Source organism: Malaclemys terrapin, chromosome 1 (genome assembly GCF_027887155.1).
Source record: "Malaclemys terrapin pileata isolate rMalTer1 chromosome 1, rMalTer1.hap1, whole genome shotgun sequence".
Taxonomy (NCBI): Eukaryota; Metazoa; Chordata; order Testudines; family Emydidae; genus Malaclemys; species Malaclemys terrapin.
The window spans coordinates 215,221,720-215,236,642 of NC_071505.1; the positions used below are offsets into that span (position 1 = coordinate 215,221,720).

General features: G+C 41.6%; 1 protein-coding gene across 3 annotated transcripts in view; it reads right to left on the reverse strand.

Annotated features, from left to right (window-relative positions):
- CDKL5 (cyclin dependent kinase like 5) overlaps positions 1-14,558 on the reverse strand; it is a 204,067-nt gene extending 189,509 nt beyond the window's left edge. For all 3 annotated transcript variants that reach the window (XM_054006740.1, XM_054006747.1, XM_054006732.1), the window contains exon 1: positions 14,524-14,558. The gene's annotated coding sequence lies outside the window, so the exon portion shown is untranslated. The remainder of the gene's footprint in view (positions 1-14,523) is intronic.
- Positions 14,559-14,923: the final 365 nt, after the last annotated feature.

Here is a 14,923-nt window from a genome sequence, read left to right on the forward strand (position 1 = left end):
ACGTTGTTTACTTTTATCTTTTGCTTTATCAGTATATTTACAATAAATGTGGCATCTTTGACTTATCCCTCTTAATAAGATCCTGCTGGTTTTTATTCTATTGGTATAACAAAAGCATCATACAGTAATTTCAATTCTCTCTTATTTCAGTTACCACAGTACCCTTTACTTTGGCTTCCCTTCTCTAGTCTACAGACAACTCTGTACTTAGAGTTCTCTCATCACTGCCTTCCACTATCACTCTTCACCAAGTTCAAGCTCCTGGTCCTAACTTTGGAAGATCTATACAGCCTTTTACCCAACTACAGCCCATATCATGCTTTACACACTCCACCCATACTTCTTGATTGATCCCACTGGCTCTTGTTTGCTCTCTTGTTTTTTTCCCCCCCATGCCTAATTTTACGTGGAACACCCTTTCAAGTTATATTCAACCCTTTCCCTCTCCTTCAAAGAGGGAAGGGGGCGGGGGGGGGGGGGAATCTTTAAAACCACCCTGTTCTGTGAAGTTTTCCATCTGCTTTGTTTTCTTCTGTTTTGTAACATACTGTATTGCACCAAACTGTGCCTTCATTCTATGATCTCTCATTGGATCAGCACATTGTACATCATGTACATCTATAGCACTCCATAAATAATTCTGTCTAACACAAACTGTATCCAAACAAGTTTCACAGCTAAACGGACAGATAACAGTTGCATAACAATATTACACTAATATTTGAATTAAAACAGTCAATCTTAAGTCTAATAAAAGAGGAAAAGTTAAGAGGCATACACAAGGGGAAAGAAGTTTTTAAAAAGGAAATATAAAAAGATATGGAGAGATAATGATAGACTATTCCAGATTAAAGAGCTGCAAAGAATGTTCACATACCATCAGCCATAAAGGGAGAGAGAAGAAGCTGTACTAGCTAAACAGATGGATCAGGGTAGTATGAAAAGGTCCATAAGGTAGGCTGGAGTTTTTTTTAGACATCACATTTTTGAAGCAAATGGGGGTGGAGGAGTTCTAAGCATGAGGATTATTTGGCCACTATTTTATACACATATGAGAAGGTAGGCAGCAGTATGTTGCATATGTAACTCTGGAAAGTTTGGATTTGGGAACACCACAGCAGAAGGAGTTGCAATAATCCAGGCAAGAAAAGAAAGATATGTGGAAGGATTTCTACAGAATTATCTGAAGTGATGTATACAGGAAATCTTATGCAGGTGGTAACAGACCAACAGAAGCAGCAAAATCAGGAAGTCTGAATTGAGAGACAGATGAGAGAGAGTTGCAACAGAGAATGCTCTTCCAACCCAAAAGAAGCAGTTTGGTCTTTGACACATTCAACTAAAGGTGAGAATGAGCCACAACTTCACTTAGTCATGACAAGGGCCCTACCAAATTCATGGTCATGAAAAATGCGTCAGACTGTGAAATCTGATCTTGTGCGCGCTTTTACCCTATACTATACAGATTTCACAGGGGAGACCAATGTTTCTCAAATTGGGGGTCCTGACCCAAAAGGGAGTTGCAGGGCCGGGGGGGGAGGTAGAATCACTAGGTTATTTTAGTAGGGTCATGGTATTGCCACCCTTATTTCTGTGCTGCCTTCAGAGCTGAGCAACTGGAGAGCAATGGCTGTTGGTTGGGTGCCCACTCTGAAGTCAGCACCCCACCAGCAGCAGCACAGAATTAAGGGTGGCAATACCATACCATGCCATCCTTACTTCTGTGCTGCTGGTGGTGATAGCTCTGCCTTCAGAGTTGGGCTTCCAGCTAGCAGCCACAGCTCTCCAGCTCTGAAGGCAGCACTGCCGCCATCAGCAGTGCAGAAGAGTAGCAGTACCGCACCCCCCACCCCCTCAACTCCTTTTGGGGTCAGGATCCCTACACTTACAACAAAGTGAAATTTCAGATTTAAATAGCTGAAAACATGAAAATTAGGATTTTTTGAAGTTCTTTGACCATGAAATTGATCAAAATGGATTGTGAATTTGGTAGGGCCCTACTCATGAGTGTGAATAGAGAGGACTCTAAAGCTACCAATAAATTAAAATGTCAACATAAGAGTTGTAGATAAAAGCAAAGACAAGAGGATGGAGCAAATACTGATTTTTGGAAGGAGCACAGGACAAAGAATTTTATTTCATGGAACGCAACAGAAATATCCGAGAGGTGAAGCCAGAGAGAAAGAAATCAACCAACTCAGAAGGAACCAGAGTTGCCTACATAGTTATGGAGGCAGTCCAGGAAAAGGGGTGTCCAAAGCATAGAAGCCTTCTTCAAGGGCAGGGAGAATAGTAATGGGAGAAGAACCATTTCAGGGAGTCATGAAGGTATCAAAGGGAAGGGAGTTGCTGGTAATGGCAAAAGCGTATGACAAAAAGGTGTCTTCTACATGCCTACTTCATATTAGACTTTCACTTCATGTAAATTTAAAATGATCTTCAATTAAGGGTTACAACAAAAGCTTGTCTTTTCATCTAAAGCTAGTATATGAGTAGGATTTTTTAAAAACCATCACCAGGGGCAGCTATTGATCAAAGTAATTAAACAAAAAGGCATGCATGAACTGGTTCACAATTTTTGTTTTGTGTTTAATTTAAATTTGTCTAGTTGTAAAAACAGAGTAGAGTCTAACTGGTACAGGGAAACTTGTCTTCATAAGAATCCCACCTCAACTGGAACTATTAAAAATAAGACAGTCTGTGTTAGTTTTCTTGCTGCCAAGTCACAAAAACCTAATATAGTTCGCTCTATACATATTATATAGATCAGGGCCAGCTCTACCATTTTGGCCGCCACAAGCAACAAAAAACAAAGGGCGCTCAGACTGTGCCACCCCAAGAATGGACAGAATGCTGCGCCTTAGCATGTGCCCCCCCCCAGGCAGGTGCTTCCTCTGCTGGTGCCTGGAGCCGGCCCTGATCAGTGGTCCCCAAACTGTCAGGCATGACCCCCTTGGGGGGCACAGAGGAATGCTCGGGGGGGGGCATGGTAAGGCTCAGGCCAGCGCCAACAGGAGTCAGGGACGGAGCGCCACCCAGCTCCACTCTGCCCCCAGCTCTGCTCCAGCCCCAGCCCCGCCCCCTCAGCCCATCTTGGGCCCCAGCTGCAGCCCTGCTCCTGTCCCCAACTCCTGACCGGGGGGGAGAGAGGGGGCGGGGGAAGAAGAGGATTAGGTTCCATTACAGGTAAAGGATGGCACAACAGAAAAAGTTTGGGGACCATTCTATAGATACAGCTTCACTCCAGTAAAAATCTATTGCAGTCATAGCAAGTAAAAGAATATTACTGTTTATGTTCATCAATTTATTCTACTTTCCAAGACTCACATACAATGTAGAGTGTAATTACTAGGATTGTAAGCCCACTCCTTTACTAGCAACTAGTTTCAACTAAAGAAAGTATCAAGCCTAAAAAAAGTTAAAGCATTCTATATGTAACCAACCTATAAGCAAGATAGCATAAAATATTTTCAAGTGTTCAGTTGAGAACAAAAGATATTCATTCTGCATCATTACAAATTTGTGCCTAATGAGTCTTCCACTCTCTAAAAATATTTCTAATATAATTAAAAGTTCTGCAGATTCCTAAATCTTATTCCACTAATTCATTTATAGCACCAGTCACTTTGAAATCTAGTCAATTAAAAACATCCCACAAGAACAGTTTCAGGCGCTACTAGCCCACTGCCAATGTTGTGGTTTCACAATATCGCTGCAATCTCTCCTTCCCCCCTGTTGTTATGCACAAGACCCACCCAAACAGAGGAAACTAGGTGACCAGATAGCAAGTGTGAAAAATCGGAACATGGGGTGGAGGGTTATAGGCCTCTATATAAGAAAAAGACCCAAATATCGGAACTGTCCCTATAAAATCAGGACATCTGGTCACCCTAGGGGAAACTGACATGGGCCCCAATCCTGCAGACACATAAAGCTGAGTAACGCAATAAGTTTCATTAGTACCACCACACAGGTGCATAACTATTTGCAAGAATAGGCACTTATTAGATTACAGAGAGTAAAGAAGAAACTGACTATACACAAAGTGCTATCAAAGGTACAAAGTGAAAAAGAGAACCACACAGAAAAGGAATTTTTTGCCTGTATTTCATCTCTATTAATCTTAACTGTTGCTTAAAACAATAGTTAATTTAAAAAGTCAGAAGTGTGGTTTTTGGGTTGAAGGTGACCCTTTAAGGAAGGCTAACCAAGATTTCCACTTTCTTCTATTGTTAGTACTTCAGGTAGGCAAAAAAAGAAAAAAAAAAAGAAAAAAAAAAACACACAACCAATAAAGGTGCTGTATGGTCTGAAACACATACCTATCTTCAGGCAACTGTTCTCAGGAACTAGCGATTAATATGGTCCAGTATAAGGAGCAAGTTACAGCAAGATTAATAAGAATCCTTTGTAGTAGCTATTACTGTTAACGCTACAATGACAGGATACCTTACAGCAAGTTTCTCTTGTGTTTATCTACTGTAAATACCTACTTTAAGAAGATAAAAGTGTTGTTTTGTGAAGACAAAGGTTTTAGAGTTATGGAAAGAATGTCGTAACAGGAAATATCCTGATGTGTGAAGAGGTTCAAAATAAAACAAAATCGTACTTATAAGTTTGCCTTTAGAAGGCAAACTCTACAGTTATATGAGCAGATCCTGAAACCCATACTCATGCATGTAATTTCACTGAAGTCAATTAATCTAAGCATGCACATATGTAATGGCCATAGGACATATCTCAGATGTTAAAAAAATAAGCCATTTTAATCTGTATCATCTCTGGACTTCTAACCTTAACAGTACAGAGCTTAACAGATCTTGCATTTTAAAATAAGATTATTTTAGTAAAATGACAGATATAACTATCTTTATACCTTAAAGCTGCCTTTGAAAGGAAAGCTTGAGGGTTCAGGGGATTGATGATAGGATATGGAAACTCTGACTTCAAGGTCCTAGGCCTGGTCCACACTAACCCCCCACTTCGAACTAAGGTACGCAAATTCAGCTACGTTAATAACGTAGCTGAATTCAAAGTACCTTAGTTCGAACTTACCGCGGGTCCAGACGTGGCAGGCAGGCTCCCCCGTCGATGCCGCGTACTCCTCTTGCCGAGCTGGAGTACCGGCGTCGACGGTGAGCACTTCCGGGATCGATCCGGGATCGATTTATCATGTCTTGTCTAGATGCGATAATCGATCCCAGAAGATCGATTGCTTACCGCCGGACCAGGAGGTAAGTATAGACCTACCCTAAGTGTAGGTCTACCCTTAGTCACTGACTCAACAGCAGGCCAATACTAGTAATAAAAACTGTTACCATTTGATAGCCGTTTAGCCAGGCTGTTGGGTAAGTCCAATTCCTACATGACTTCTGTTTCATACGTAAAAAAAACACACCACAATTAGCATGGTACAGGCAAGTAAGGAACAGGTTGAGCGAACAAATCTTTCAAGGTCAGAGCTGGTTGAGATGCACTAGTGAGGCAGTGAACTGAAGTATACATTGCGGTTATCTACCTAGTCTGTGAATAAGTAGGACATCAATCTCCATGGCTGAGAAACTATTCATTTCACAAATGCTAAACTCAATTTAAATACACAATATACTTGGAAGATTTGCAAGTCACTGTATTTTAGACCACCATAGATCTTGTTTTGGATTACACAGTCCCCTTTAAGATGTCAAAATCATTTTGCATGTGTCAGGAAAATGAAGTGATATTTTGAATTAAAGTACAAATACAATTGGTTCACCAATAACCATGTCATTTGAGGAGATCAAGGGAAGCAAATTTCTGAGGACAGTGAACTAGCTTTAAAAAAAAAAATCTTTTGTAAATACACCAAATGATATTTCTTCAACTTCAAATATTTGTAAAACCTCAGCAAATAGATAACTGCTTTTAAATATTGGTTGTTTTTGGTGAAAAAACAAGCCAGCTTTACTTTGCACTTATGGTCCAAACTTATTTTTTTTGTGTTTCAAATAGTTTCATGCAGAAATAGGTTCATGAATATCTGGTTCTATGTAATCAGACAGTCACATTCCCCCTTCACTTCACCAATGAATGAAGCAGTGTGTTAACATCTGTATTTCTATAGTCAGCTGTAAGATTAAGAAGAACAAAATAAGGGAGACAGTACTACTATTCACCAAGATACAGGAGATCTCTCTAGCCGGCATATTAAAAAAAATATTTAGAACTTTACTCACATTTCTTCTTAGGATTTATTTGTCACTTTCACATAGTGCCAGCAATTTTATCTGTGTGCCACCAATATCAAGATGATGTTGTCCTCTCCCTCCCCCCAAAAATACATTCACATCAGTGTTCAAGTAAGAGAGACAAGATGGGTGAGGTAATATCTTTTATTGTACAAAATTTCTGTTGGTGAGAGACAAGCTTCCAAGCTTACACAGAGCTTGTCTTCGGGTAGAGTGACCAGATGTCCTGATTTTATAGGGACAGTCCTGATTTTGGGGTCTTTTTCTTATATAGGCTCCTATTATCCCCCGTCCTGATTTTTCACACTTGCTGTCTGGTCACGCTATCTTCAGGTCTGGGAGTTTCCAGAAGAATTCTGTGTAAGCACAAAAGCTCATCTCTCTCATCAACAGAGATTTTGTCCAATAAAAGATATTATCTCATCCACCTTGACTCTAATATCTGGAGACCGACATAGCTACAACAACATGCCATAATGTTAAAATAAGTCATTTATTTCAGTTTTCAAAGTACCATTGACTAAAGAGTTAATTTGAGATCTCAAGGGGTAATTCCAGCATTAGACAAACTGAATAGTGTGACTCTGAATTGGTGCTAGAGATTTGAAGCCAAGGTGGAAAAACAAACACTAACATTCACTACACAGGACTAAGCTGGTCAGAGGAATGCCCCATGCTGCCTACAACACATTTTAATTTTAGCCTTTTTATAGAGACCTAAAAAACTCCAATATTATGTACAAAAATGTTAATGGGAGCCAGATATATGAAGAAGTTTATAACTAAACTCTAAGGATATTGTTGCTCCTTTTTTTGTAGTTGACAAAGCAAAGGTTTAAATTAAGTCTCATAATTATGAAGTAATGTATGTGTATAGATCTTGGTACGAATAAAGCAGTACCAATTCCACAGCCCTCATATTCAGATTTTTATTTTGGTCTGAAATGTATTTCATGAATGCAAATGTAACAGTATTGAAGCCCTAAAGTAGCTAGTTTATCCCTTGAAAATTCATGTAGATGTTACAGACTGTGTAGCCTAAAAGACAAAGTATATGTAGAACATTTCAAAGGCATTAAGATAAAGTTCTGTTGGGGGTGGATTTTTATTTTAAAATTTCTATTTTCCATTCTCTCAGTGTTCAGTTAACCAAAATATTTAATATTTAACAAAATTCGTTAAAACAATTTTAGTGAAGGAAAATATTGTATTATGAAATTTTGCATAAGGATGGCTTGTGCCTAAAAGATTATGATAACAGATTTTTGTTAACTCTAAGAAGTTAGATTTGTCAATATAATAGTTTAAATATTATGAATTAAACTGAATAGGCTCTGTAGGGTAGAGCATTTTAGATCTACACTTCTCATCATTTTTACTATGTTATGTTTTAATATATGAAATTGATTCTTACCACTTTTTAAAAGGAAAATATTACCATGTTCCACATGTACCGAAAAGTTTAGATGGAAAGAGATTACACCATATAAGCTGCTGTAATAAAGACAGCAAGATTTAGCAGATAGAAAAGGTGATATTACAGTTAGAATAGAAGACATGAAGTCAGAAATATGGACTATTCCCAGTTACTTCCACATACTTCCTGCATATCTGTGCAAGTCACCTACCTTCTTTGTACCTTGGTTTCCTGATCTGTAAAATCCAGATAACACCTACCTCACAGTGGTACTGCTAGGCTTAGCTCATGTTTAAACAATCCATTTGTAAGCAGCTACAGGATAATAGGGTTATAAGTAATAGCCAACATGGATTTATCACGAACAATTCATACCAAACCAACCTAATTTCCTTCTTTGAAAGGGTTACTGGCCCACTGGATAGGGGAGAAGTTGTAAATGTGATGTATCTTAATTTTAGTAAGGCTTTTGGCAGTCCCTCATGACATTCTCATAAGAAAATTAGGGAAATGTGATCTTGATGAAATTACTGTAACATGGGTATCAAAGTTCAGGGCAACTGCACTTCTACTACCCCTCTGTGGTCCAGTTGAGGGCATTCACTCTAGACTCCAGGATCCTCAGCCATCACCTGTCTTGGGTAGAGAGTTGCAACTCTCTTCCTTCTGACCAGGGTTTTTCCAGGCTGCACAGTTCCCAGCCTACACTGTGAATTCCCCAGCAAGTCAGATGGCCTCAGCAGGCCTGTTTTGCCTTTTCCAAGGGACTTTAAACAGCATTATTGCCCACAAGTGTGAGTTACCACACAGTTTTTCCTATTCAAGCATATTTATTCTTAAGGTGAAAACATTACAGCGAAACCATATTAAAAACAATACAAGAACCTACACCCATGCAACTAGGCTTACAAGTGATCATCCCCCTGCCAACTCCAACAAGGGCTCAGGCATCCTTCAAACCCCACCAAAAAGTTTTTCCCCCTCTGTAGTCACAAGTTGATAACAGCTGTTATCAAAAAACAAGCACACACAAGAATCTGAGAATCACTCCTTTAGGTTTCAGAGTAGCAGCCGTGTTAGTCTGTATCCGCAAAAACCTTTAGGTTTGTGTCTTTGATCTGCAGATACATGAATAGGTAATCAGCCAATGGTCCCTTCCTCAGCGTAAAATTCAAAGGTTGGATCTTCGCATAACTGAAGGAAGTAATTTGCATTCACCCCCTCCCACATATTGCCAAGGAACCCCACTTAACTTTTTCTATTACATTATTTAAAATAGTTCTTTGAAGTTCATAACACTTCCCCAGGTTTACATTGGCCATGTCTCTTCCCTAGAAAAGTTACATAAGACCCCACAATAATACATAAACTGCATTTTTAATACAATGGACTCCAAAGATACTTAAATTTAATTCAGTAAAGTTTATCCAGGATACTGCATGCATTGCCATATCTGTCACAGTGGGTGCAAAACTGGCAGAAAGATCAATCTCAAATAGTAGTTCTTGACGGTTCGCTGTCCAACTGGGAGTGATGTATCTAGTGGGGTCCTGTAGGGGGTCTATCCTTGTATGATACTATTCAATATTTTCATTGAAGATTTGGATAATGGAGTGGAGAGTATGCTTATAAAATTTGCATTTGATACCAAACTCAGGAGGATTTCTACCACTTCAGAGGACAGGATTAGAATTCAAAATGACTTTGAAAAAAATGGGAGAATTTGTCTGAAATCAAAGAGATAAAATTTAATAAAGATAAATGGAAAGTACTATCCTTAGGAAGGAAAAACCAAATGCACAAATACAAAATGGAGAATCATTGGCTATGCAGTAGTACTGCTGAAAGGGATCCAGCAGTTATAGTGGATCACAAATTGAATATGAGTCAACAAACTGATGCAATTGAGAAAAAGGCTAGCCTTCTGGGATGTATTAGCAGGAGTGTCATATGCAAAACATTGGAGGAAATTGTTTAGTAAGTGTGAGGCCTCAGCTGGACTACTGTGTCCAGTTCTGGGTGCCACACTTTCAGAAATATGTGGACAAATTGGAAAGTCCACAGGAAATCAACAAAAATGATAAAAGGTTTTTTAAAAAAAAAAAAAACTGACCTGTGGGGGAAAAGGGGGATAAAAAAATTGACAAGTTTAGTCATGAAAAAGGCTGATGGAGGACCTGATAATTTTCAGATATGATAAGAGCTGTTATAACGAGGACTGTGATCAATTTTTATCCATGTCCAATGAAGGCAAGACAAGAAGTAATCTGCTTAAACCACAGCCATGGAGATTTAGGTTACATATTAGAAAAAAAACTTTCTAACTATAAGGATAGTTAAAACACTGGAATAGGCATCCAAGGGAAGTTGTGAAATACCCATCACTGGAGGTTTTGAAGAACAAGTTAGAAAAATGCCTGTCGGGGATTGTCTAGATAAACTTGATCTTGTCTCAGGAGCAGGGGCTGGACTAGATGACCTCTTGAGGTCCCTTCCAACCATACAGGTCCAGGATGCTATGCTTGCTCATAAAGCACCTTGAAATCCTCAAATGGAAGGTATTATTACAAATGAAAGAGATTATTGTTATTTTTAAACAAACAGTGAAATGACAGGATGAGCTGGCCTATCTTCCCATCAAACTTCTCCCAAGGTGTCCTTTTATTTCTTGACTTTTAAAAAAAAATTGCCTAAGATATAACTCCAGGAAACTTGTATAGCCAATATAAAAACAATCCTCTAAACCAAAACTGTCAAAGTAGCAATTCAAATAAGCCTGTAAGGTAGGGGTGGCCCAATTGTGTCTTGCAAGCCACATGCTTCTCTTCTCCTATTAAAGTGTGGCTCGCAGAGCCCCCCCACCCCTCTCATTCTCCACCTACCAGATGTGGGGGGGAGGGGGGGAGCTCAGGACCTCTGGATTGCAGCAGGGTGGGGTGGTGGGGACTTCTGCCTAGTGGGGAGGGAAGGGTCTCAGGGCTTCTGCCCAGCAAGGAGCACTTGCCAGGGCTCGGGGCTTCAGCAGGAGTGGAGCTGAAGCCCCAACCCCCGGCAGGTGTGCCCCAGCTCTCGAACTTCTGAAGATTGTCATAGGTGGCTCAGAGGGCCAGTAAGTTTGGCCACCCCTGCTCTAAGAGTATAACTACACTGCACTGTAAACCCGGCTTGTTGACACTGTTTCCAAGCCCTTGCTCGAGCATCCACACTGCATTGCAAATCTATGCTTACAGTTGTTGGACCTAGGGCTCACAGCTATGCTAACACATCCATACTGTATTACACAGATCTTCTGGCTCAGTTCTATAGCTTGAGCAGCATCCACACTGCAAAATAACCAGGCTTGAACCTGAGCCACAATGAGACTTGGGCTCTGAGTCCATCCCCCTAGCAGGGTCCCAGGACCTGGGTCCCATGCTCTTGCTGACCCAAGTAAGAGGTGGGGGGGGGGGGGGTGAGTGAGAGAGAAAGGAGGACTGAGCCAGAGCCCAGGCTTAGTGTGACATGTTGACATAGCCTAAAACTCTAGAACTTTGCCTGCTCACGCCACTATTCTCAAGAAAAGACCAATGGGAACTTTCACAGCACATTGTGAACGTTAACAAAAAAAAGGGGGGAGCTTTTTGGCCCATTGGGGAAATGAATTTCCAGAGATGACAATCCTTCATTAAGAATGCTCTGCTTCTAGATCTCCAGTATTCAATATGGTAACTGTTCAGAAAAGTTTCACAGGTAATCCCAACTACCATGGCAGAAGGTGAAAAGAAAGTAGTCTCTGAGATAGCCAGAACCCATATCATATAGAGTTTTAGCAACAACTTCAATTCCATCAAGAAAAACTGATAGCTACTGAAGTCTGAGAGCAGTGTGTGATATGCTTCATAGAGAAGCACTGGCACTGAAGCATCTGAACACTTTTCAATAGTATCCCTATGTAGACAGCATCTCAACTAATTTCCCCCCCCCCCCCCCAGAGTTGAACTGTTCTTTCTCTAACTAGACTTTTGTAGGTGGGATTTTTTTTTTATTTATTTTCCTTTGTACTTGGAGCTTTGATTCTCTTCCCACCCACCCATTCTACTCCATGCGTTAACAGAAATAGCCACTGCTACTGTCAAACCAGACTAGTGGTGCAGATAAATACATCATTGCTCCAGTGGTAGAATCTGACATGCTAGCTCAAAAATCTGTAAAGCTCTGTCATGAAGCAGTATATATTCACTAAGTTGTATAGTCAATGTAGTGAACAAACACAGTAGCAGTGACTTTGCTAACCCTCAAGATTTATGGAAATGAATACTCCTTGATGGCTTACTGTTAGGATTATACAGCATCACAGTACATACTTTTTAGTATTTAGATACTAAGATATGAAAATGTTTTCTTCTGAGTTACAAGGAAATATAGTCATTCTAGTTTAAAACTAAGATGAAAATATTATTTTAGTAGTTATCAAAACAAATTTTGAATATTTCAATTAAGCTGAAAATAAAAATATATGATTCTTGTACAATATTATATGCAATACTAACAGCATTGTAAGACATTGTTCTTACAGTAAGAAGAAACAAAAGTGATCTGAAAAATTTCCTGTTCGAGACAACAATGTTCTAAAAACCTTGAAGAATTAGTACTTCGGGATTTTTTAAATTTATATTTTTAAAATGTTACACATAATCAGAAAAGATGCCCTCACAGAACAACTTGCCAAGAGTGCAGGTGACAAGTTTCCATTCATTGCCAAAATGAGTAAAATGCAAACAACAAAAAAATAGGGAGAAGTAAATGTGATTTTTTTTAAAAAAAATGTTCAATTTAAGTAATATAAAGGTATTCGTAACGTAAGCATATTTTCCCAGGAGATTTTAAACAAAAACAGATTCCACATAAAGTCTTCCACCCCATCTTTAAATTCTCCTGTTTTCATCAGTTTAACTTGACCTTTAACATCACTTTAACATGCAATCCAAGTATTGATTTTTGAAACCCTCAAGGCTACCACCTTCCCTTTCCCCTCTTGTTTTAATAGTTTCTCTGATTAAAAGTCTCAAATTATTTTAAGCCATAAAAGGGCTAAATTATAACAGCAGAAAAAATGCAAGTTTCTTATAAAAATGTACATGCCTTGAATAGAAGCACAAAGCATTATTGTAACAGACATGAAAGTTGAAAACTAGACTTCTTTGCTATTCAGGTAATATGCATATTGAAACTTTAAAAAAATTGCTGTTTATTTTGGGTTTTGGCAAATCCAAAATGCACTATAGAATGTAAAATCAATCATATTATGTTTAATTACAGAGGAAAACAATTCAATTAAAATGTTTCACACAATCAATAAGGAGAAGCAGGATTTACAGACTTGGGCTACTCCATAATCAAGCACTGTAGCCAAAAGATCATTACTACAATTGGTACTATAGAACTTAGTCAATCACTTTCAGCATGAGCTGCAGGTGCTCAGCATCTCTTGATTTTTTTATTTTTATATCAGGCCATTATTTGAATTATCATAGGACCTAGGAGCCCAAATCACGGACAAGGACTCCACTGTGCAAGGTGCTGTACAAACACAGAACAAAAACACAGTAATTTATTTGAAAGTGTTGGCCTTAGTTACTGCATAACCTGATGGCTTAGGCCTCTCAGTCTCCAGGGCAAGCTTTCACTTGCCAGTACTGAGTAAACAAATTGATTTTTTCCCCCAAATCCTATTCTATATTGTATTAACTCACAATCTGATCTGTGGAGCATCAAAGCTTTCACTTTAAAAAAAAAATTAAGTTTCACATCCATAAGGAATAGAAGTTAATCTTCCAAATGTGAATGTAGACCATATAGTATTGTCTTTCTGATCTACAGAAAACCCTAATGCTCCTGATGTTGCTTATAGCTTTCCCCAAGCAACAGCTGAAAGAAATTAACTGATTCTTGTCAGTTTCACTATAGCAGTTTCCTACTACAGCTTGGAAAAGCTACCTGCCGCATCAACGGTAGGCAATGGAGCTATGCAGACAGGAGAAGGAGGATCCAAAACCAGAGGCTGGAGAAGTAGTTAAGCAGCAGCACCACCCACACACCCTCCACATAGAAGCCAGGAATCAGGAATTAAAAGGGTAACGCAGCCTCCTCCCCTCCAGCCCATAGCAGGCTCTGAAGGGCAGGTTAGAAGTGTGAGCCATAAGCGTCCCACTCAGAACATCCCTCTCCCTTGCAGCTGTCCAGGACCAGGGAGGGGCGGGGGCAAAGGAAATCCATATTTAATTGCACATCCAGTAGCCAGAGGCTGATCTGAAAGATGGAGGCTTGGAGCAGAGTCAAGGGACAGCCCCGCCGCGACCGGGATCCCTGCGCCTTTCCCCTTCCCCGCAGCTGAACCTGGGGAAGGGGGTTTCTCCCCGACCGGGGTGGGCGGGGGGCTGCGCCTGGAGCTCCCCGATGCTCCCCGCGCCACCTCTCCGCCCGCATCTCTCCTGTGTGTCGCTCCCTGCCTAGGAGCAACTGGTCCATTTCCCTAGTAGGGGGAAGCCGCAAACCTGGCGCGGGGGATTTCCGAGGCAGCCGCCAACACCGACCCGTCCCAGCCGGGGACGTGCCATGAATCCGACAGACCCCTGCGACCCTCCGCCCCCCAATTGCCCTCGGCCCGAATTACCTCAGGGACAACCGTGAGCCCGACACACCCTCGCCCCGGAGCCCGGCGCCGCGGGGAAACCAGCCCCAGCCCGCCCCGCAGCGCAGGGGCCGCTCACTGCCCGGGGCGGGGGAGCCCATCCGCGCCCGCCGGGCGGCAGAGAGGAGCGGCCCCGCCGTTACCGGGCAGCCCGGGGAGGTGACAGGTGGGGCTGGGGCTCCCCCTCGCCGCGCAGCCCCGGCACTCACCCGGCTGCTCGGCTGCGGCTCCACCGCTGTTTTCGTTACTCCCGGCAGCGCCCGCCGCCCCCTCTCTAGCTCTAGCCCCCTGCCGCCGCCGCCGCCAGCCCGCTCCGATCTCAGCCTAGCCCGCTGCCCGCCTCGCCCCGCCCCCGCGGACTGCATTGACACCGCCCCCCACCAGTGGGAGAGAGAGCAAGCTTGTAGGAAGCCACACCCCCACCAAGCGGCCAATACGAGCGGGCTAGTCCTCCGCACGGGCGGAGCTGGGGGCCCCACCCCCTCCCTCTGTCCGCTCTCCTATCTCGACCCCGCCCACCGCGCGGACAAGCTCGGTTGACTCTGCAGTTCCCGAGCAACCAGAGCCGGGGTGCGGGCGGCTGGCTGACAGCTGGGGCGGGGGGAGGGT